Genomic DNA, 24,372 nt, shown 5'->3' with positions numbered 1-24,372 from the left:
CTCTGCCCTGTCCCGAGCAGCTCCCAGGCCAGGGAGAGGGTCTCATTCTATTTTGGAAGACTCGGGTGGGAGTGTGTGAAGCAGCTGACATGTCTGGATGGAGGTGTCAGGCTGAGAGGCCCCTTTTCTGGGCCCCCAGAGCAGCTGCTGGGTGGACAGAGCTGTCGGGGTCTGATGTCCCCAGGGCTCTGGCTTGTGAGACACCCCCCTCACGATGGCTTGTCTCCCCTTTTACTGGTCAGTTAGGACACACAGGGCCTTGTGCTCGCTGCTCACCCCTTAAATAAGATCACTCCTGCTCCAGGGTGACCTTGTGGGGCAGTATCACAGTGCCCATACTCACCCATTCCACAGACGAGCACACTGAGGCTCAGAGAGGTTCGGCCACTCTCTGCAAGTTCAGCCATTGTGTCCACAGCCATCATCTTAGATTCGGTCACTTCTCTTTGTTTGTTAATCCCATCCTGGAAAAGGTTCTGTTTTCCATGGAGGGATCAGTACACAATTTCCAAGTCAATTAATCCACGTATGCGGAAGGTGGGCTTCAGCACGTGGCGGTCAGGGTCAGCGTCTGGGGTCCTCCAGGCTCTGTGGCCAAGGAAGCAGGCTCAGGACAGGAACCCCGGCTCCTGCCACCTGCCAGGATGCTGCTGGTGCCATCAGGGATGGATCCTAACATGAAAACATGGCAATCACGAAAGGGTTCAGGCCATGGGACCAAGGTAACCGACCCCTATTTATCCAGGGACATTAGGCGGATGTTAACGTCTTGTATGTGTGTCACAGAATGTGGAAAGAAGTGAAGCATTGCAGACACAGCGGAGGCATCGCTCCTCCACTGGACCTCCACACTCCCCCCGAAGTGTTCCATTCTCATCCATGTTCTCCTGCTTTCACCGCCCCCATCTGTGTTCATAAATAAAGGATGCCATGATGTCGTGTGCCCCAGATCTACACGACTGGTCCGTGCTGGATGTCTCTGCTTGCGGCTGGCTTTGTTCACTCCGCGCTGTGTTTGTGAAATGAGTCCCCGTCGACAGGTGGGATTCCATTGTATGGATAAGCTGCAGTTGATCTGTTTCCTTTCAGAGGGACACTGTGTTTTGCTGCTCCCACTTTTATTTTCCTTTTTGCTATTTTGGCCAGTCCCACAGCCAACAGCTTTGTGTGAGTCTCCCGGGGTGTCTGCGTAAGCCACCCAGAATCTCAGGTGTGGTCCTCTGGAGGCAGGACTGCTGCTTGGAGCCCAGAGCATCTCCTGAGTCACTAGATGTGGCCAAGGTGTGCTCCAGAGCCCGGTGCCAGCCAGGCCGAGAGAAGGATTGGACTTCAAGTTCATGTATTCAGAAGAAGATTTTTGCTTCCCTCCTTCCTTTCCCTCCCCTCCCCAGCAAGTGTACAGTAGTGCCGCGTAGAGCTCATACAGACAGACCGAGATGCACATCCTTGCTTTGCTGCCCACCCATGGGTGACCTGGGGCAAGTTTCCAGGTGGTGCTGTGCTGACATCCCGGGGTGATGATTCCCCCTTGGGAGGTTGCTGTAAGGCTCAGAGAGGTTCGGCCACTCTCTGCAAGTTCAGCCAGTGTGTGCACAGCTGTCATCTTAGATTCGGTCACTTCTCTTTGTTTGTTAATCCCATCCTGGAAAAGGTTCTGTTTTCCACGGAGGGATCGATGCACAATTCCCAAGTCAATTAATCCATGTATGTGGAAGGTGGGCTTCGAAATATGGAGTTTTGCTCCAATAGGTGATGTACGTGACGCAGTGTTCAGTAAATGTTGGAAGTTGTCATTTGTTCGTTCATTGATTCACTGATTCATCCCTCTACTCATGAAGCCTTTGGTGCTCCAGGAGGTGGGCTGGCTCCTTGCTCGGCCCCCTGGAGCCTCCCCAACATCCTCTTCCTCAGCTGGGCCCAGAGGTCAAGCTTCTCAGGTGGCTTCTGTGTTGACTCTGGAGGTCTTTGGCCTAGAAAATTGCTCCAGTTTTCCAGGAATCTGACGGCCTTCTCCCTGGAGGCCCTTGACAGCCAGAAATTCCACCACACCCAGGGATCCCCGAGGGAGCCGCCCTCTGTCCCCCAGAGGGAAGTGTGTGAGAAAGGCACCTGGGGCCAGTTGTGGAGGGGTGGGAATTGGGGGAACATCTGGAAATTCCTGAGCCTTGAAATTAGTTAAACAAATACCATTTGCTCTCCTTTTTACCCTTCAAACAACCCAAAGAATGGGGCCCACGGGACGTGTGGGGCAGCTGCATCTTCCTGTTGGCGGTGATGGAGGGTCCTACGGGGGATGTGGGCCGGGCCTGCGGAGGCTGCGAGACCTGGGCTCTTGTCCTGAATCTGCGGACCGGATGTGACCTCAGGCATGCTGCCCTCCCTGGCCTCAGGGTCCTCGTCTGTGTCTGGGGGATTTGATGGAGGGTCTTATCTGGCTCGTGAGAGCCACTGGTGAAGTTGGGTTCCACGGAGTCACACTGGTGGGTGCTACCCCCCAGCCAAGGGGAGGGATTAGAGAAACCGGAGGGACCACCTCCACCACAGCTGAAACGGGGGAGCAGCCTTGCCCCTGCTCCCTGGCCCTTCCCTGGGCCCCTGGGGTTCCCGTAGTGGTCGGGCTTCAGGTGAGACTGTCTCCTCGTCGTGCCTGCTCAGAAGCAGCCTGGTTCACTGCTCCTGCACACTCAGGCCTCCCACACCACGTGAGGGTCCCCCAGCACCCACTGCTAGTCATAGTCAGGAGACCCTCACCCCATTGAGCCCCTCTCACAACAGCTGCATGGCCTCGGCTTAATGAGCCAAGCTGTGGCCGCTTCTCCCACAACACATGCACGCGCCCTGGCCAGCCAGGGCGCTCCTGTCTGCTGTCCATGGTTCCAGCATCTGGAGGGGCCTGGCACCTGGGGGTGTCCATCAGCCACAGAGTGAGCGTGTGAGTGAGTGAATGAATGAGTGAATGAAGGAATGAGTGAGTGAGTGAATGAGTGAGGGAGGGAATGAATGAATGAGTGGGTGACTGAATGAATGCAGTGACCTGGCGCCCAGATCCAGGTCTTCAGCAGAAGAGGCAGCCTGTCCTGGAGGCTGGGAGGCCCCACCACCTACCAGCAGGAGCTCTGAGGCAGAGCCAGGGCCACACTGGGCCTCAGTTTCCCTATAGGACCAGGGGAGGTGGTGTCCAGATCCACGCACCCACAGATATCCACAGGGCACTCCTGTGTGCGGGCCCAGTGCCGGGCGTTAGGACTCCCCAGCCCTCAGGCCCGACTGTCCCCGCCCTAGAGTGTAGGCCAGTGAGGGGACCGAGCCCCAGCACATCCAACACCCCGGTTGGAACAGAAGCTGTGGGACCACAGAGCAGGACGAACTCCAAGGTGTGGACGGCTGAGCTGTGACCACAGCGGCCTGTGACCAAGCTGGGTTGGGCAGAGCATGAACCATCGCTGCGGGGAGTTGGGCTTTGTCCCCAGGTCAGTGGGAGCCATGGAGGAGCTGAGAGCAGGAGCAGGCCGGCTCAGCCTTGTGAGGCCCAGGCCCAGGCCCAGGGCTGCAAGGAGTGAGAAGGCCAGATGGAGGCAGGGAGCCCAGGCAGGCGGCTGGGGGTGAGGCAGGGAGGGGGCGAGGCTGGAGCTGAGGCCATGGAGGTGAGGAGGCAGCTGTGGGGCTGTGGACGGTCTGTGCTTGGGAGCTCTGCCTGTCACCTGAGGGCCTGCCACACAGCACGAAGGCCCCACTGGTGCTGCAGGTGCCTGAGGGATGTGTCTGTGTATGACAGCCAGGGAGAGACAGAGAGTCAGAGACAGAGAGATGGAGAGAGAGAGACACAGAGACAGAGAGACAGAGACAGAAAGGAGGGAGACAGAGAGAAAGCCAGAAAGAGGAGATGGAGAGACAGGGTGAGGCTGACCACCCCTCCTCTGCGAACGCCTCCCCGCCCCGAGGGCCCACCTTGCTGTGAGCTCTCTAGGAGGCTCTGTGCCCTGTGGCTTCTGCTGACAAACAGGTAAGAACCCCAGCGGGTCCCGCACCCACCAGCCCAGCTGCCCCGCAGAGGGCTGAGGCCATGAGGCCCCGGGCAGCACCCGCCCCTCGGCCTGTCTCGGCTCAGCTCCACCTCAGTCCTCCTCTGCCCCCCTCCCCCGCAGTGCGGCCGCAGGAGGGCCCCCATCCCTCTGAGTGTCCGTTTCTTCAGCCGAAGCTGGGTGTCTGGGAGAAAGCAGAGCGAGCCAGACGCCCACACAGAGCCTGGGGTGGCCCCTCTGACCCCTGCCCTTCATCCTTGCTGCCGCCTGGTGCCCTAGTGACATTATTACCCCATTTTACGGGTGAGGAAGCTGAGGCCCAGGGATCAGGTGACTCTCAAAGGCCCACAGGTGGCTAGTGAGAAGCAGAGCTGGAGTTCAGAGTCTGGGGCTTGTTTGTTTCTCAGTAAACAGTGGGGCTGATCAACTCCTCTCCCCCGCTCTCTGCGCTGATCATGGCCCCTGGAAGCCCGGAGCCTGGCCCACCGCGGACACTGCCCGACGGTCAGGCCCCTCAGCTGCAGACCGCCCCTCAGAGCCGCCCTCCTGGGCCAGAGTCGGCCAGGGCCTGCTGGCTTCAGCCTTGCATCTGGCTAAACCAGTTCCTCCTGGGTCTTAGTGACCGTGAGTCCTAAAAGTTGGGACACATAGGGCATTTCCCCAGGAGGTTCAAGGTTCTTGAGGGACAGCAGAGAGGCTCCAGGTGGGCCCCGAGGCACAGGGCATTTAACACAACACCCCCGCCCCCTGAAGCTGCCCCGCGCTACCCAGAGCCATCCACGTGGGATCTCTCGCCCTTGCCCAGAGCGGCCTCTGGGTGCGTAGGTGGCCTCGGCGGCAGACAGGCCCTGGGTCTGGTTTTCCCTCTGCCTACGTCCCCACCTCCCTCAGAGTGGTATGTGCCCTGGGGTCCGGTCCCCAGCCGGGCTGCAGCCCAGCGTCGCGGAGGACGGCATCCTCATGGACCTCCTCTGAACCCCCCACACCCAATAAAGTTCCGTTTAACACTCCCCCCCGCAGAAGATGGGAAAACACGCTGTGTCATTTTTCCGGGGCCTCTGTAAGAGTGCATTGCCTGGATGACACAGAAACTTGTTTCACAGTCCTGGAGGCTGGGAGTCTGAGAGCAAGGTGAGGGCGAGCTGGTTCTTCTGAGGCCTCTGTCCTCGGTGTGGATGGCCGTCTTCTCTCCGTGCCCTCGTGTGGCCGTCCCTCTGTGCATGTCTGTGTCCTAATCTCCACTTCTTATAAGGACCCAGTCAGATTAGATGGGGACCCACCCCAGTGACCTCATTTTACCTTAATTACCTCTTCCAAGACCTGATCTCTAATGACAGCCTCTTTCTGCAGTGCTGGGGGTTAGGACCGTGTGGATTTCGGGGGCATGATTCAGCCCATCACAGGTGCTCACTGGTGTTTGTGAGGTGAATGAATGAATGAAGAATGGAGATTCCCAAATGAGATACTTCCTTTCTGCCCAGGGAATCAGAGGTTACCAAGGAGCTGGCCTCTGTTTTACATGCAGGACAAGTGACAAATCTTCCTTTTATATGCATTTTTTTCCACTCTTGTTTTCCACCCATAGGCTGGTGTGTGTGGGTGGGGAGGGACCTTTGGAGGACGGAAACCGTGGTAGGAGAGGGGCAGCCGGCTGCAGAGGGATGGGAGGTGCTTCTGCCAGGAGGATTTGGTTTCTGGAACCATCGGCTCCGTCTCCACCAGGATGCGAAGGGGAAAGCAGGAGCGGGTCTTATTCGTGCCAATGCTTGGACCTTTGCTGATGCAAACAGAAGACTTCCCAACCCTGGGTTTGCAGAGGTGGACAAAACTGATGCCCAGTGGCCTGGCTGGGGTGCCCTGTGTACCAACACTCTCACCTGTTGTCACTGGGCTTGGGGACCTCAGCACACAGTAGGTGTCCCACAAAGGTAGCACATAGTAGGCCTGCAGGCAGATTTCCTTGGCACACCCCACCTCCCTTCCTGGAGGGTGGTTTCTCTTCCAGAGCATCCTGTTTGTTCGGCCCAAATTCTGGCCTCTCTTCTCAGTGCTGTTTGGCCTTAGAGCCGGGCGACTTTATTCCAGAAAAGACAGGAGCCAGACCTTGGCGGCAGAGGCCCAGCCAAGGGTGGGCGAGGGGCGGCACTCCGGCCCCAGGCAGCTTTCAACCGGTGAGTCAGTGCCCCATGGATGTCATTGCAAATGACAGATGTGGGTCTGGGGCGGGGGCCTCACAGCAGGGGCCGCACCAAATGCATTTTCCTTCTGTGTCTCTGCCTGACTTGCTCAGCTTTCTTGGCTTAGGGAGGAAGGCCGGGAAGGGACACTGGAAAGTCCTTGCGCTTTAGTTTTGAGTCACATGCTCCGGCCTGGTGCTGGGCCTCTGCAGGAGGGGCCTGGGCTCCAGGGCAGGGCGGGGGATCGCTGGCCTGCGTGCTGGGGGTGTCTTGGTGAAGGGGATACCCCCAAAACAAACCTGCACACTGACCTGGGTGGGTGGCACTTTACTCCCCTCAAGCACAGGACTTCTGAGAGAAATCGGGTGGCTCTGACATGGTCCTGGCCCAAGAGAAGCCCACTGACCTGTGGGGCGGCAGCTCCGGGACCCAGGGCTGGGCCAAGGGGGTCCCCGGCACCAGGGCAGCGGGCCCTGCCTGGGACGCTTCTTGGTGGAGGTGATGCTTACCTGAAGCCCTGAAGGATGAGCAGGAGATGGAGGAGGGACCGCGTGTGCAGAGGCGTGGAGGTGGACAGGGCAGGTGGCCGGTGAGAGGACCTGGGCTCCGGCCTGTGGAGCAGTGTCCGAGTGGGGGATTAGCAGCAGGTGGACGGAGGGGCGGCAACAAGTCTGGAGGCGCTAAGGTGCAGCCCCAGAAGCTTCTCTGATGTCACTCCCACTGGCTAGGCAGCGAGCCTTGATTTGAAAGTGGACGTTCTCCAAGTCTCACCTTGAGAGGCGCAGCGCAACTGTGGCATTGGACTGGGCCACACAGGGGTTGGATCTGAGCCTTCCTGAGCTCACTGTGACCCACAGCAGTGCCACCTGGCCCCTGGGACAGGCAGTCACCCCTGGGTACTCTGAGTTTCTGGGATGGCTGTCCTGGGGCATCTGACTTCCTGGCATAGACTCAAGTCTCTGACCTCTGGATGGGCCACCTCAGGGCCAGCCCCTCTTCTGTCACCCCCTGAAGCAGAGGAAGGGACAGACAGGACCGGGCTGGGGTGCCCGGGGACGTGGCCTGGATGGGTGCAAGAGCCTTTGTGTGATGCCAGCTGGCCACATCAGGGACACTCGCCAGTGGCTGTCCCCCTGGGGAGAGGAACCCAGCAGGCAGCCTCTACCCCTGGTTGGCCGGGGCCGAGCAGGGTGAGCGCTGGCCTGGAGCCTTGGCAGAGCAGACAGAGAGGAGGCCCACATCCTCCACCCACGTCAGCGGCCCCCCTTGGAGCCTCCCTGCGGAGCCCAGTGTCCTCAGCGCCCGAGGGTGCCGGGCTGCTGCCGGTGAAGCGCCCGGTGCACCTCCTCCTTTTCAGGAGTCGCCCAGCGGCCCTGCGAATCCCCGCCGGGGTGCTTGGTGAGTCTGGGGGAGGCCGGTCTGAGCAGCCTGTTGGGGCGCCTGTGCCCACTGCCAGCAAGCAGACTCCTGGGCTGGCCCCGTGGGAGCTGGAGGCCCCGTGGGGTCTCCAGGCTGAGGGGCACAGTGCCCGGACCCGAGAGGACCTATCCCCATGACCGCTGTCCCACATCTCCGCAGCTCATTAGGGATGTGGGTGTGCAGTCCCTGCCGGCCCCCTAAGGCAAGAAGCCCGGCTCTGAGATGGGGACAGACGCTCAAGGGGCCGTGTCTTCTCAAGGGCAGGAGGCAGGACCGGCCCCCATTCCAGGCTGACCTCGAGCTCCTGCCCGTCTCCAGGAGCATGCGGCTGCCAGGCTGGCTGCCAGCAGCAGTGCGCTCCAGGCCTGGCCCTCCTCCTTGGGGTCCCTACTCAGGCTGGCATCAGGGGACTGCTGTCACTCCCTCAGCCTGGAGCCCCAGCCCAGGGCTGCCCCAGAGGATCCCTGACTGAGACGCTGCTCGCCAGGACCTTCCTGGCAGTGAGATGGATTTTCTTACCCTGGGCGCGTCTATCAGGAGCCTGGAGGCTGTCCCAACATGCTCCACCAGTTCCCAGAACCTCTGCTGTCTCTGTGGGGGTGTTTTCAGGAAAGGTCCAAATCACATACAAGTTATATTTTAGGCTGATATCAAATCTCACCATTTTATCTGTGCTTGCTTTATACAAAATAGACCAAAAGGAAGATGGGGCACTGCCCCCCAGGTGTACGCACACACACAGACTCACACGGACAGCCCCAGGGGCCCCGCCCTGTGGAACCGGCACCCTCTGACCTCGCCAGCCCTTTGCTCTCAGGGCCTCTGGCCTCAGGGAAGCAGGGGAGACTCCCAGAAAGGAGGAACCTGCACAAACTGTCCGACTGAAGTTCCCCAGCGGCCTGTCCTCTGCCAGCTGTCCATGTCCTGTTCAGCCATGCGGGAGAGACTCACCTCCCGCCCACCTGCCCCCAGCTCGGCACACACACACCCTGAGCGGGGAGGACCCAGGGCCGCAGGCCAGAGGTGGCCCTTCCTCCTGGACGTTCTGGGTTCCTCAGCCTGACTCGCTGTTGAGATTGGGCCCCTGCTCCAGCAGGGATCGAGCACGTGCCTTGGGGGTGACGGGAGGCGTTCAGCAGAAACGCCCTGTGCTGTGGCAGTAGGGCCGCCAGGCTCCACCTGGGCCGGCCTGCGCAGTTCGTAAAGCGCGCTCACGTCCATTCTCCAGTTTGGGCTTCACTGTTGTCCTTGGTAGGAGCCAGGTCCCGGGAGGCTGCCTGTTAGACGTCAAGGGCTTTTTCTAGGACCCTTTCACCCCAGTGACCTGGAACCGCCCTCGTGGGCCCCCTGAATCCGACTCATTTGTCAGTCAGCCGCTTCTCCAGTCTACCCAGCAGTCATCTATTCATCTAACAAACACCTCCCATGTGTCTGCCAGGCGTTGTGTAAGCAGGACACGTGCTTATGAGCCCCATTTTACAGAAAGGGGGACTGAGGCTGGGAGGGGCTCCCTCACGGGTCCAGGGCCTCTACTCTCCTGCTGTGCTGTCGTGTGAATGTCCTCCCTCCCGCTCACCTGAGTGACACGCCATCCCCAGGGCTCTGGGATCTGGGGTCTGATTAATCTCAGGCCCCCAGATGGAGAAGGGCCCAGCCCAGGAAGCCCAGGCCACGTATTGTGTTGAATTCTGCTCTGCCGGGACCCCCCGGGCACTGAGGCCCAGTCTGTGGCCAGTGCAGCTGCAAGGCCCAGACAGCTGGGGGCCGGCGTGCCGCTTCGGGGCTGCCGGCTGCTGGAGGAGCAGCCTGAGGTGGGCTTGACGTATAAGTTACCTGCGATGTCAAGGGCGCTTTCCCCGGCTCTAACAAGCCCATCGCGCCCCGCACCCAGGGCCCCTGCGTCAGTCCGGCAGCTGAGCCGCATCGTGAATTTCCGTGGCCGCGGGAGGAATGGCAGGCTTGTGGGAATTGCATGCAGAGGGCTGTGGAGTGGAGATTTGGCAAGACTCGTTTCTTGGGAGCGGGAATTTGGTGGGAAAGGACAGCTGACTTGGCGGGATGTTCAGGTCTGAGAGTAACCGACGCGACCCCCATCCCGGCCCAGCGGATGTTGTGTTCTGACTGTGAACTCGCCTGGGCTCCGCTGTCCGGTCCTCCTCCTCTCCCCTCTTGCCACCTCCTGCCTGGGGACGGGGAGCATCAGAAATGCCCACCCTCCCCCCGGGGGCAGAGCCGGAATGTGCCGGGAGCTTCCGGGGAGGCCCCGCCAGCAATGTCGAAAGGAACTGGAGAGAAGGAACGCCAAGCCTGAGGACGTGGAGATTCAATCAGTGGTGTGATTCCCTCTGCAAATTAAATTATTCATCATTCCCTGGTCCTTAATAAGATAATTACTGCCTTTGGTTTTCCCTACTAGAAAGGGACTTACTTCGCGTCTGAGTGTGAAGGAAGCTGTTAAGTTGCCGCAGCCCCGAGAACGAGGGCCAGTTCTGCCCAACCCTGCACCCCGAATGTCTTGGCCCAGATCCAGCCTCAGCCACCACCCCTGAATGGCTGAGCTTCCTCCTGGGCTCCAAGCCGCGGGTCTGGCCGCTCTAGTCCTCCTCTGCACAGTGGCCCGGGCTCCACGTGATCACTGGGAAAACTGTAGCACGTCCATTACGGAGATGTGCCCTAATTCACGAGCAAGGGTTTTATGTATGTGATAAAATCACGCTCCAAATAGAAAATTTCAAGGGTGAGCTAAGACGTGAAATGGAATTCTCTATTTTCACACACTTGAGGCTCATCCTGGCCCCCCCGCTGGTGGAGGAACAAACCCAGTGATGGGAGGTCTTTGCTCAGGCCGGTCCACGCCTGCTGGCCTCCTCTGGGGCTGGAGCCAGGAGCTGGAGGGCATTCTGGGTGCAGCGCTTCTGAGCTCTGCTTAACCCTCCCAACTCCTGCTGCCCGAGATATTCTCCGAGAGCCCGCCCCAGACCTGCCTGCCCCCTCGGAGTCTGCCTTTGAACGAGAGCCTGGGGTGAGTCCGGACACCTCACCGTGTGAGCCGCACTGCTCTGCGGGGTCCTGGGGCCTGCCCTCACCCTGTACCTGCCCGGCAATCCCACCCCGGGCCCCAAGCCCCGGCTGGGCTGTCTCTCCAGCCCACAGCCTGGCCCTCCCCAAGTCCCCTCCAGTCACAACCCAGGCCTTTCTCTCTGGAAGCTTACTGATGGATGCCCACTGCCATCTCGCAGGGAGCCCCCTCCTGCAAGCCCCTCACACTGGCTCTGCTGGCCTGGCTTCAGTCTGTCCCCTACTCCCTGGGGCTCCATGACAGTAGAAACATTATTTTTTTTGTTTCTGCACAAAGAATGTGACAAGTCCCTGGCCCGTGGCTGAGCACTGTTCTTTTTATCTCCCAATTAAAAAAAATGCCTGTAACTTAAAATTGACCATTTTTAGGGGTCCAGTTCAGTGGCATTAAGTCCTTTCACATTGTTGCAGTTGTCACCACCATCATCTCCAGAACTCTTTTGTTTAATTGAAGTCAGTTACAGTGTGTCATTTCTGGTGTGCAGCGTATTGTCCCAGTCACACATGGATGTACGTATGTTTGTTTTCATAATATTTTCCATTAAAGATTATGACAAAATATTGAATATGGGGGAACTCTTTTCTTCTTCCCAAAATGTAACTCTGTCCCCATCAAACACTAACTCCCGCTCCCCAGCCCCTGGCGCCCACCATCCTACTTTCCGTCTCTGTGCGTTTGACTCCTCTCAGGACCTCATCTGAATGGAATTCACGCTTGTCTTTTTGTGACTGGCTTATTTCACTGAACACAGTGTCCTCAGGGTTCATCCCTGTTGTAGCAGGTGTCAGAATTTCCTTCCTTTTTAGGGCTGAGCTGGTATCTCACTGTGTGCAGTGGGCCGCATTTTGCTTGTCCCTCCCTCCACTGATGGACACTCGGGCTTCTCCCACGTCTCAGCTGTTGTGGATAATGCTGCTATGAGCATGGTGCACAGGTATCGCCTTGAGATCTTGCTTTCAATTGTTTTGGGTATATAATCAAAAGTAGAATTGCTGGATCATAGAGTAATTCCATCTTTAATTTTTTGAGGACCCGCCGTGATATTTTCCTAGTGGCTTCACCATTTTACATTCCCACCAACAGTGCAGGAGAGTTCTCATTTCTCCACATCCTCGCTAACACTTGTTTTCTTTTCTTCTTTTTTTAAACTGAAGTACAGTCAGTTACAATGTGTCAATTCGTGGTGCACAGCACAACATTCCAGTCATGCATATACATACATATATTTGTTTTCATGTTCTTTTTCATTAAAGGTTATTATAAGATATTGAATATAGTTTCCTGGGCTTTACAGGAGAAATTTGTTTTTTATCTATTTTTATATGTAGTAGTTAATATTTGCAAATCTTGTTATTCGAGTCTTTTGTCCATTTAAAAAATCGGTTTGTTTGTTTTTCTGTTGTTAGAGAACCCCCCTTCATAATTTATAAATGACTGTTTACATCCTCAACTTATTTGCACGCAGACAGGGCAAGGGACTCTGGTTCGCGTTTCCCAGGCGATGGCACCGAGTAGGGCAGTGAGAACATTCTGGAACATTGCCACACGCACCCTTCCCTGGAGGTGATGGGCGAGATCATGAAGAGGGGGCTGGATTTTTAACGGTCGTTTACGGAGATAGGGGGGAAATGGATTTCCTGGGAAGGGCTCTGAGAGGCAGTGACACCAAGATCATCTGGGTTCCCAGGAGGGGAAGAGCAACGCCCAGGCCGCAGCCCGTGTGTTCGTGAAGGGGTCTGTGCTTGAGCAGGGGGCCGAATTCCCCCTTCTGTCCGGCATTTCCCTCCAGTGTGTACCAGTCACACTGTGGCTTCTTGCTGAACAAGCCCCGTCTGACTCCCCAGCCTTGATGGCAAGAGCAGAGGTCTCATCACTCTGATCCCAGGCTGACCTGTGGGCGCTGGACATAGCTCGAATCTGACAGGCAGCTGTCTCTGGGCCCAAAGCTCCGAGGAATAAAACTGAAACTTCAAGAAAAGCCTCAGCCCCAGTATCAGGGAAATGATGCCCGGGTGACGCCGGAGAGTGTGTGAACCGGCTCCCCCTCTGCTGGCCCTGGACTCTGAGTTAAAAGCGTGAAACCACAGGAACGAAAGGGAAGGGGCTGGCATTGGCTCTCCCACCAGGCACTCTGGAGGGCAGGTGGGCTGGGCAGACTTGGAGTCAGATCGGGGCTGTGGGCCAATCACTTACATTTGTGAGCCTCAGTGGTTTCATCTGTAGAATGGGGAGAAGGGCGGCCCGGAGCTCTAAAGACGGGCTTCAGGGGCAGGGGTCGGACTAAGAGTGCTGGCCTGCTGTGATTAACCCTGTTGCACAGGTGTGGAAACCACATCACTGACAGCATACATCCAGGGAGTGAGGGGCAGAGGCGGGCCCCCAAGGCCAGCTCTGAGTGCCACGCTGGGAGCCCTTCTGAGTGAGGGACCCACAGGGGCTCTGGGGAATTCAGTCCCACAGTGATAGGATTTGCCATGTAGCCTGTTAGTGACAAGCTAATGGGGCTCTGACGTCAGAGGCCCAGTTTTGAATCCGGGACGTATTCCAGCTGTCCGACTCTGGGGAGGTGAGAGGGGGACATCACTTGGCTTCCCTGGTGCTCCACTCGCATATTTTTGGAAGGGGATTTAAGAGATACCCGCACATAGTAGGTGCTGAATGAACGTCTCCTTCCTGGAGTGGAGGTGTGAGTTTTATCTGATCTCCCTGGGTGGGGGCCGGCTCAAGAACCTCTGAGGACAGACCTGGACCCACTCCTAAAGGTCTCGCTGCTCTCCACATCCCGTTGGAACAGTAGACGCTGGATCTGGCACAGCACTTTGTTGTTTAGCTTCGGGGGAAATCGGATCCGTGATTTGTGCTTACTGAATGTGGAAATAGTGGGGAGGAACGCTGGGCAGACTTGGGGAGACGGTGCCGCCGCCCCTGTTTCCGGCTCGAGCACAGCGCAGTGCATACAAATGGCCCCGATTTATTGTTCAGCGGGAGCCGTGTGCTGCCTGTGTACTGATGCACGGCAGACTGGCGGGGAACTGGTTTCCCAGCTGACACACCAGGAGCCCAGATCCAGCAGCCGAGACCAGGATGTGTGGGGGGCTGTGATTTTAAACAGGCCGCCCCGGGCCCCCACGCGGGGGTGCCACGGGATGCAGAATGAGCGACGGCAGAATGTTATTTCCTTACTTAGCTTTTGGAAACAATAGTGAACCAAGTGTTAATTAACTCATCCACTCAAGCACGTGTTGAGTGTCTACTCTGGCCAGAAGTAAGCTAAGAGCTGGAGGTGTCACAGTGACCGGGACACATCCCTACAGTCCAGAACTTTCCAGTCGAGAGGAGTGAAATGGACCCAGATCGCTTCACTGTCACATGACGTCATGGTGCTGGGATCCGGCCCACAAAGCCTGCCCAGATGCTTGTGGTTGAGCCGCTGCTGGCTGGGGCGGGGGGGTGTCTGAGGAGGCTCCGTGGGAGTGGGCCAGGCGGGGTGCTTTGTGGTGGACATTGAGGGATGAACAGAAATTCACTGAGTTGGGGGAGCGGGTGCTATAGGAGAGGGTGCAGCCTGAGCTCAGGGTGCCCGAGGGACTGTGGGCTCCTCAGGGAGATGGGAGCAGCATGCGGGTGCAGGGGAGGTTGGATGGGGTGGAGGAAGAAATACACAGAGAGCAGCTTTTGAGAGGCCTCGAGCGCCATGGTAACCACTGGCCGAGGCCACGTCCCGATGGCAAAGGAGCCGTGGCAGTGTTTTAAGCAGGGGAGGGCCACGGTCAGGTTTGTCGTCTAGGGAGGTATGTGTTGCCTCAAGGATGGATGATTTAATGGTGTTTGTGTCCAGTGGTGGTAGGAAGCACACCCAGGATGACTCACAGTCCTGGGAGCCCCAAGAAACAGTGTGCTTCGACCACTGCCAACGAAATCAGTGGAAAAGGAAGCACAGAACAAAAGCCCACCCTCAATTTCCCCCGGTAGCCAGACCTTCTGGAATTTCAGCACCATCAAGCATAGAGCCTCGCCCAGTGCGGGGCGGGGCGGGGAGCCCACGCCTGTGCCTGGTGAGGGGAGAGGTTGCGGCCGGCACCTTGGGTCTAAAGGCCGCCCAGCTCTGGCCGTCTCCCCACAGCGCCCGGGCCTCCCTCAGATCCCACTCATGTTGGGCTGAGGTCCAGGGAGCCCTCTGTGGTTTTGTCCCTGGTCCTGGGGGTCCTTCCTGGCCCAGTGTCCAGGCCCTTCTGCTCAGCAGGAATGTTCTCCTGCATTTAGCCCTGAAGCATCCCCTGGGCCTGAACATTTAATTCTAGGTTTCGATTCTCCTTGGCACTGCTAATAGGCTTTCTCTGAAAGCAACAACCTTGCAGGTTTCTTTACAATGTAAAATGTGTTTCATTCGGGCTGCATTCCGCAGCTGGGCGGAGGTGGGGTCGGTGCAGGGGAGGGCAGGGAGGCGGAGCGCTCCCCGCTCCCCGCTCAGGACCTGGGGGCCGGAGCCCGTGGGAGGAGCTGCAGGCTTTGATGTTTGCAGTGGCCCATCTGCTGTCAGCAGGGGGCTGTTCTGCACATGCCCTCACTGTTTAAAGTTTGCTTTTTCCCTCTTTTATGAAAATACAAAGTCTCTGTAGGAAATGTAGGCGATGTTGGAGAGGAAGAAACCCCCTCCATCCCATGTGCCAGAGAGGAAGGCTTCACTCCTTCTAATAGTTACGCATTTTTAATAGGGTTAATATGTAATCTCGGAGACGAAAACAGAAACCGACTCAGGTGGAAAGCATGACTCACCAGCAGTGCTGGGCTAAGCAGTCGAGGCACCATCACCCTGAGGTGGGTTCTCTCTTGTTCCCATTTTGCAGGTGAGGAGACTGAGATTCAGAGAAGTGAGTGCTGGGCCAGGCAGTCAGCCTGTTAGAAACTGAAACAAAATGGCCCCAGATCTCACCCACCGGTGGAAGATCGCCACTGTCCCCGGGGGCCCTTCCTCCAGGTGTTTTCCATGCAAATGGACACAAAGCCAAACGTCCGGTCACGGTGTTAACTGCTCCAACAGCCCACACCTAGAGGTGTATCCCTGGCCTTGCACGGCCAGATGCGGCCTGTGGGGTGGGTGGGGCCTTGGACGCTACGTTGTCTCTTTTTAGAGCAGGCTCCTAACATCGTTCTGGACCACCTGCTGTATTCCAAGCCCTGGGCTGGTCCCTGGGATACTGAGTGGCTGGGATGAGGACAAGGGGGATTGAAACAGTTTACAGGCAGCCACATGCAAAAGGCCGTGGGCTCTGGGGGACAGCGAGGCTGGCTCCATGCAGCTGTGAGCGTGGCCTTGATGTAAAAGCAAGAAGGGCTGGAGTTACCCTCTGCCCTTGTGAAAGCCAGGCAGGCCTCACAGTTCAGGGGGGGGAGGGGCACTTGGGGAGGTTTGTTGAATGAATGAATGAATGAATGAATGAATGAATTCCTCAGTTGAAATGCACTCCCTCGTCCCAGTTGGTTGTTTCAGATTCTAATCGTCTCTTCTGCCTTGACAGACTCTCGCTGTCAGCCTTGTGAGGGGGGAGTGGGGTTGATTACTGAAAGGCAAGGCTGTTCCCGGGCATTTAGGAGTTTGGGTCTTGACCCCTTCCCCTTCCTATTACGAGCAGCAGATCTGATGTCAGGCAGACCTGCCTCCAAATCCCCGCCTCCGCATCTGGTGGCTGTGTGACCTTGAGCAAGTTGTGTAACCTCTCTGAACTCCAATGTGTTCATTTAGAAAACAGAGGAAATAAACTGCAGGATCTTGACGCGTCATTGTGAGGGCAGCTGTGAGGAACACAGCACAGCAATGCTGTTCGACAGCAATGATGTCGATGGCGGTGGTGGTGGTGGTGATGATTACAAAGGTCACAGCGAGGAACTGAGAATAGAAGACAGAGATCACAGCCTCGTGGACAAGGATTGCTTCCCCAAGAATGTCACACTCTGAGAACTCCCGGTTGGCTTGGTGCAGACCCTGGCTGTAAGCTGTGGGGTTCGTTTCTCTTCCCCCAGGCTTCCTGGAGGAGTGGGAGCAGGAGAGGGTGGATCAGAACCCCCGCAGGGGTCTTGTTTATCCAGATTCTGCTCTCAAAACGCCTCTCTGGTCTGTAGCTTTCTTCCAGCTGCAGAGGGCTTCCACGTCTCTAGCCATGGCCCCCAGTCTCTTGGGGTGCTTTACAAAGTACGAGCCTGGATCCCACCCCTAGAGATTCTGATTGAACTGGATTGCAGTGGGGCCCCTGTATCTGTTTAGAAAGCTCCCCAGGTGATTCCAGTCTGCAGCCAAGGCTGTGAGCCCTGCAAGGAATTTCATTCTTTCGCATTGCAGGGCTGTTTAAAAACAATCTCCCACCTGGCGTCTGGCGGGGAGGTGAGATTAGTGGCACAACCAGAATTTGTCATCAGAGAGAGGGAGGCGGCTATTGTCAGACAGTGGCCCTCATGTTTAGCCACATTGAAAAGAAAAAAGAGAGGAGGTCAGAGGTCACAAAGGAGGGCAGCAGGTGAACTGACATCACAGGACTAGGGGGTCCAGTCTCCCCCAGGCAGGTTCATGGCCAAGGGACAGCTTCTCCTTCTCCTCCTTGAGCCTTATCACCTCCTGTCTCCAAATGAATATATGGTGCTCTGACTGGCTAAGGGAACTAACAACTCAGGGTCACACAGGGAGTTACCACGTCTATGAATCCACCTGCCCACCCACCTACCCATCCATCCTCCCATCCTCCCATCCATCTATCCATCCATCCATCCTCCCATCCATCCATCCATCCATCCTCCATCCATCCATCCATCCATCCTCCCATCCACCCATCCATCCATCCATCCATCCTCCCATCCATCCATCCATCCATCCAACCATCCACCCATCCATACTCGCATCCATCCGTCCATCCATCCTCCCATCCATCTATCCATCCTCCCATCCATCTATCCATCCATCCATCCATCCATCCTCCCATCCATCCGTCCATCCATCCTCCCGTCCATCCATCCATCCATCCATCTATCCTCCTATCCATCCATCCATCCTCCCATCTCTCCCTCCATCCATCCACCTACCCATCATCCATCCTCCCATCCATCCATCCATCCATTCATCCATTTTCCCATTTTCTTATCCATCCACTTTGCTACCCAGCCTTCTTATAGGGGAAGAAAATACAGAAGAGTTCTCGTGTGAGTAGGAGACATCCTGCGTTTAAGCCCCCTTGGGGCATCCCATTCATTGGCACGCTCTTTCCTGGCCCCTGGACCAGGCAGTGTTGGGCTTTGAAAGGAGACTGAGCCAGGGTGCGTCTCTCCAGGGGCTGACGGCCGCAGCTGGGAGAGGGCAGACACCAGCGACAGGCGCAGCGGGGGTGAGATCAGGGTCTTCTGGGAGATGCAGGGCAGGAGGCGCCCAAGTAGGGGTGAGGCAGGCAGGGAGGCTGGGAGCAGACTGCCTTCGGGAGAGCAGCTGGCATTCTGGGCCGTGTGGCTCAGGACACGAGCCCCGACCTCCCTGGGCCTCCCTCGCCTCAGCTGCACATGGAACCGCTGCCTCGGACTGCACTGGGGCCATTGTGAGGGGCCGTCCCTGGGACGGACCCTTCAGAGAGGGGGTGATTGTCGTAGGTGCTGATTAAGTGGCAGCTGAGCTTTCAAAGTAGTTCTGCCTGCGCTGGTCTCAGAGGTTGCCACAGGTGGGTGGCATTGGAGCTGAGTCTTCCCAGGTTAGCAGGAGGGCAGTTTGCAGCCTGGGTGGGAAGGAGGCGCTTAGGGCCATCCTGAGACCGGAGGGCGGCGGGAGCAGAGGGGCGGCGGCGTCCGGCTGGACCAGGGCGTGTGTTGTCCGCGGTGTCCCTGCTGGAGCTGAGGGTGTCTGCTTCAGGTGAGGGGACGCGTCGTCGTAATGGTCTGGGAGTGATAGCTGGGGACACAGGCCAGGCGCTGAGTCAGGAGGAGGGACCTGGGACACTGCTGGGACTGAGCACCTGAGAGCGCTCAGCCCTGTGGAGCCCATGTGCCTGGGCAGGAGACAGACCAGTAGAAGAGGGAATGCCAGTGCTTTACCTGGTGGCCTCACTGCACTACCCTCAGGGCCCAGGGCAGCACTTGGCCTCCGGGGAGAATTTCGTGCGGATACGTGACATCGGAGTGATGAGTCTGGGAGGAAAGGGACAGTGGCAGAGGGAGTGGGAGATGCTGTTTCAGATGAGCCAGTCAGGGAGGCCCCTCCGAGGAGGAACCATTCGGTGAGGGAGGAGACCAGCCTGGAAGGGTTGAAGGGGAGAGAGTTCTAGGCCGAAGGAATGGCTGAGGCGGAGGCTGGAGGCCTGGGGACGTGTTTCTGTGGCTCTGGTCCTGTGTGCATCTCTGCCCTGTGTCCCATCCAGCAGCCTTCCCCGGCGGCCCCGTCCCTCCCTCCTCCACTCTCGCACCTGCGCCTCCTGACCCATCTCAGATCTCACGAAGCGCCCTGCAGATTCCAGGGAGCAGTTCCGTGCCTTCTCGCTTCTCCAGGACAGAGCCTCTGTGCTCCCCCGTGATTATCTTTTCAATTAACCCCCTCATTCCTGAAGTATAAGAGAAGCCTTCAGACCCATGGCTGCAGCCCGGGCCCTAATTTGTTCTAAGTGGCCCTTGTAAATGATAGGACTGTCCTAGGCATCTGGGCCACATCACTGTCACCTTCGTTCTGGGGAGGGGGGCAGCTGTGCCCCCAGGAGAAGCTCACTGGGTCCCCCACCCCACTTTGACACAGTGGCTGACCGGGCAGCTACGGGAGGTCTGAGTGGGTCCTGGGAGAAGGCCGTTTCCAGGGGCAGGCACGTGAGGATGAACTGGGTCCTTGATGCCACTGGCCCAGGTTTGCAACAAGGCTCCTTCCTCTGGGTCTGGAAACACGTGTTGTTTTGCAGGTGACATTTGTGAAATGCAACAGTCCACGTGCCCAGGCAGAATGACCCCCAACGGGAGGCCTTTACCCAGGCTTGCAGGTTAAAGTCCAAGCAGTCTTGGCCCCACCCCTCACTCTTACAGGACTGGAGGCTTAAGGAGTAGGGACCTGAGGTCTAGAGGAAGGCGAGGGCGTCCAGCTTGACTTCCCTGTTCACTAGACCCCGGATCCTGGCATCTCTGAGATTACACCTCCTCGTCTACAGAGCAAGGATGAGTGTCCCCCTCCTGGGTTGCTGTGACACCAGCAGGTAGCCCGGGGCACATTCCTGTGGCCTGCTTTGTGCCAGTGCTTCCTGGGAGGGCGTCTCGAGGTAGGGGTCCCAGAGACTCATCAGCCTACAGTGGACAGACAGGCCCAGGGATGTGCTGGGACCGAGGAAGGGCCAGGGGCTGGCTGCACAGAGAGGCCTCCCCCATCTTCTGGTTGGGGAAGGTTCAGGGGAGGCGTTGGGAGAAGCAGTGGCCAAGTGGGACTTGCTGGGTGGGAAAGGGTGGAGGAAAGGGGGGCCGAACTGGGTGGGCTTCCCACATCAGGGGGATGAGGGGATCCACAGCGGGGTCAGGGGGCAGGCACTGGGGGACAGATGACAAGGGTGGAGTCAGGTAATGAAGGACGTTGCACGTTGGTGCCAAACCCAAGTGCTTGGTCGCTGCCCTTCAGGAGGGGCCTGTGAAGGGGCAGGGGGTGGACAGAGAGCCCCCCAACCCTCACCCCCTCCCCACATTTCTTTCGTGTATGTGCTCTTCTCAGAAGGGCCTGGGAGCACAGACTCATAAGCCGGGGCCCGTGTGGAGAGGCGGCGATCGGCCCCAGCCACACCTCCCGCCGACTGCAGCAGGAAAGGGCTCCCTGCACCGGGGCGGGTGGGGCCTCGTCACCTGTGTCATTAGCATCCCTCTGGAAGGCTCCCATGCTCTGGAACTGATCCGACGGGAGGTGGGACAGGAGTAACCGAACAAAATTTCATCAACTCAGATTGTGGAGGAAAGCACGAGTTGACTGGGGCCTAAGTGTTAATGGGGAAAAAAATCTTAATCCCTGAGACATAATTGTCAGTTTGATACTCCGTTTCATCGATTCCTTTGCCAGCGATGGTCTGAGCCGCTGGCGGGTGCGGCTTTGTTAGACTAGCACCGTCAGGCTCGCCAGGGCAGCCGGCCTTTGTTCTGGGCACTGATTGCTTATTGTTTTATATTAAAGCATCTAAGGAAGGAGTGATGTTAGGAGTGCAAATCTAATGAGTAAACATTAAAAACTGTTGCCAGAACAAATAGCCTGTCAATACAACATCAACAGATGTGTGTTTACTGAACTGAGTGTGACGGGTTGGGTGGAGGGTCTGCTACATGCTGGGTGTACTGAGGTGCAAGGTATGTGTCCCCAAGGAGTCCAGAGGCCAGTGGGTGACTCAGATACCAGAAGGGTGATGTCCATCAGGGGATGGATGGTCAGGAGGTACCTGTGGGGAAGGGCCTCGGATGGCTCCGAAGATGGGGGTCAAGTAGGGCTGGAGAGTGACAGCTCCAGGAAGGGGCAGTAGCAGGTACAGAAGTTCAGAGGCAGGATTCCCTGGAACCTTCTAGCAAGTTGGTAGGCAGAAGCCTAGGGGTCATAATTTAGGGATCCTGGTGAGATGAGGCTGGAAACTAAGATGAAATCTGTTCACAAAATGGTCCTGAACGCACACACACTCTCTCTCACACACTCATACACACACACGCACGCACACACTCAGCTCGCTTCTGGCTTGGACGGTGGTCCCACAGTGTGCAAACCATGCAGTGACTGACTCTTCTCACACCGCACAAGAAGGATCTGGTGAGACTGGGAGATGCAGAGTCAGGGGGCAGCATTCTCGTGAGGGCAGTCTCTTACTGTCACCGGGCCTGCCTGGTTAGGACCCGCACATGAGCCCATGGGGGAAGCCGAGATGCTTGGTTCCACGGGCACTGTCTCCCAGTGCTGGCGCCTCCGCCAGAAGCCCAGTTTCTTCCTGACATTCAGCTGTTATTGAGCAAGACTGTGCCAAGCCCCAGGCCTGGAGGCGAGGGGCAGGCATTGAGGCCACCTGGCCTTCTGCTCCTCGATGAGATCCAAACGCTGCTGTTGTCAGGAAGCCTTGCTGGAGGTCGTCCATCGAGAATTTGCCAAAGTAGGATTGCAGAGTGTGTGGTGGTGTGTGCCGGCGAGGGGCGCCCCGTTCACAGCGTCACAGTCCCATGGCCGGGGCTGGTCACACCATGGCGGGCGGGTGCTACCATCCCCACCTGGCAGTCCAAGTCGGCTCCCTTTCTTTGTGTGTTGGTCTCAGAAATTGGTCGGCTTGGTGGGCACATATCGTCTGAAATTCTCAGGGGCCAAGTCTGATTTGCTTTTTGTTGGATAGGAGACACCACCCACCTTTGCCATGTAGTAGAGTTCGATACTACCTTGGCTGGGGGTCAGAGGAGTGGGGAGGATGGTTAGGCCACGATGATCAGGGGTGAAGCAGATGCTGGGGGACGTGGGCAGGAGGTCACCCCCAAACCAGATGCTCCGCCCTGGCTCCAGCCTTTGCTGGGAAAGGCGTGCTGGACCCAGGACTTGGGCTTTGGACCGAAGTCATCTTCTCTTCCTGCCCTGGATACTTTCCTGGAATTGTGGAGGCTGATGGAGTGATTGCCTCAGCTAATTCAAAGCCAGCCCTGGGGTAACAGAACTCAAAATTAACAGCGTGGGCAGGTGCCCACAGAGTAATTTAACTGAGTTCAAACAGCTCGTTTGGAGAGCCCGTGACATCCCAGGGCTCATTAGACCTCTGGAATCCCAACACGGACAAGAGGCTTACCCCTCTGCCCTCCAGCCCTGAGAGTCTAGTGAGCAGACAGTCACACATGCCACGAAATCGTACGCACCTTCACTATGCTTTGTAGTGAGATGTAGAACAGAGCAAAGAGCAGGAGATGCTGGCCGGGCTGTGTGCTGGGGTGCTTTGGAGAGGGCCGCAAAGAGGAGGTGCCATTTGAGAAGGGCTTTGGGGGGTGTGTGGGAGTTTTCCAGGCCAACCTGGAAGGTATCACTTTTGAACACAGAAGACAAAACATGCAAGGGCAGAGAGGCTAGAAAACGTGGGGCCCGTCCTTGGTGTGCTGTTTGGGTGTGGTGGTGGTGCTGGCTGCAGGAGATGTGGCCTCATAGCCAGGGTGGGGGCAGGTGAAGAGGCCCGCATTCCAGTTGAGGGCGTTGGAGTTGATGCTGAGGTGGTGGGAGTGACCTGCAAGCTGGAGAGTGACCTGTGGTCAGGTGGGCAGCCCCTGCATGGTGGGATGAGGGGACAAGGGCATCTGGAGCCTGGGGAGGAGGCGGCAGCTCTGCCGCAGGCGGGAAGCCCTGAGGTCCAGGGTCGCACTGCAGCCTGGGCAGTGCAGGAGAGGGTGCGGGGGCTCGTCTGGGTTTGCTGGGGCCTGTCCCTGGGACTGAGGGAGGAGGAAGCTCTGAGGGGCCTTGCTAGGCGGTCACAGGGGCGCAGGGAAGGGACCACATAACGACAAGCTTATCACGACCTGGACTGGTCACTTGGCAGGTGTGAAGTCAGGTAACCGGGGAGATGGACGCACAGGGCACCGGGCACTGGGGTGGGAAAGAAGGCAGACACACCGCCCACCCGAGGCCGTGGCCAAAGCCAGGGCGTGCGTCTGGGCCCCCCTCCCGCCTGCCCTCTCCCCTGGTGTGTACGTCTTCAGCGTTTGGGAGCAGGAAGAGCCCAGGTTGAACCGCGGAGCAACTGCTCATGTCCTAGTTAGGGCGCTGTGGGTTGCAAAACAGAAACTGACTCCAGGCGGCTTACGTACAGTGAGATTCGTGATAGGAAGGGCAGGCAGCCCCGTGGGTGAGCGTCGCTGAGTGGGGACAGCGTGCTTGGAAGCCGGGGCGGCCCTGTCCGCTCTCTCTCCCTCGCCATCGGCGGCTCCTCCCGCCGCCCACTGGGGAACTAGCCCTCTGCTGCTCTGCGGCCAGGGGCTCTACCTGCTCCACCGACGCCCCGTCCAACACGGCAGCCTTGGACCGCGAGTCCGGATCGTGGAACCCTTCCCGGACCCGCTCAGCCAGCTTCTCCAGCCCTAATTCCAAATTCCCAGGAAAGAGAACATGGCAGACTCCCCCAGGGCCAGTGTCCAGGCCTGGCGCAGCCAGCTGCGGCCCGGTGTGCAGGGGCCCGTGGGGTGTTCTCACTCGCTGGAGCCCCCGGCACGAGTTCTCAATCGAGAGGAAGGGACCGAAGAAAATCACTTGCTTCTCCCCCTGGACGTCCACTTGCATCTTAAGGCGTGGACCTTAAGAACGCTGAGCCTCAGTTTCCTCACCTGTGAAACACAGGGATTGGTACTGAGACCTCGCTCTCCAGGGGGCCGAGGGACTGAAATAAGATCTTCTGTTAAAGCCCCCCGCACAGGGAATCCTCTGCACATTGTGTCTGTCTTCTGCCACCAGCCTCCTCACATTGCGCCATCCCAGTGGGAAACACAGGCACGGGGCACTCAAGCTGGGGGCAGCTCACCCTGACCCCCTGCTGGTGCGCTATATGGCCTCAGGGCCTCCAGGCCTCTCGGAATTGTTTCAGCTGCCCTGCCGGCCTCCCAGCGCTGCGAGAAGACCCAGAGGTGTGACGTTGATGAGCCCTGAGGTGGGGATGTGTGCGTTTTTAATACATGAGTGAATGAAGGGCAAGACGTTTGGGTCATG

The 24,372-nt window shown here is 57.8% G+C and overlaps 1 protein-coding gene and 1 long non-coding RNA gene across 10 annotated transcripts in view; both read left to right on the top strand.

Annotated features, from left to right (window-relative positions):
* Positions 1-24,372, top strand: part of SORCS2 (sortilin related VPS10 domain containing receptor 2) — a 444,813-nt gene that overhangs the window by 209,036 nt on the left and 211,405 nt on the right. The window lies entirely within an intron of this gene.
* LOC116667704 lies at positions 336-1,791 on the top strand. The gene is made up of 2 exons (XR_004324698.1): positions 336-378; positions 1,557-1,791. It is a non-coding gene; the product is annotated as an uncharacterized LOC116667704 (long non-coding RNA).

The sequence above is a fragment of the Camelus ferus genome, chromosome 2 (genome assembly GCF_009834535.1).
Source record: "Camelus ferus isolate YT-003-E chromosome 2, BCGSAC_Cfer_1.0, whole genome shotgun sequence".
In the NCBI taxonomy this organism is placed as follows: Eukaryota; Metazoa; Chordata; class Mammalia; order Artiodactyla; family Camelidae; genus Camelus; species Camelus ferus.
Note: the sequence above shows the minus strand (reverse complement) of the source record. Positions and strands in the feature narration are given on the sequence as shown.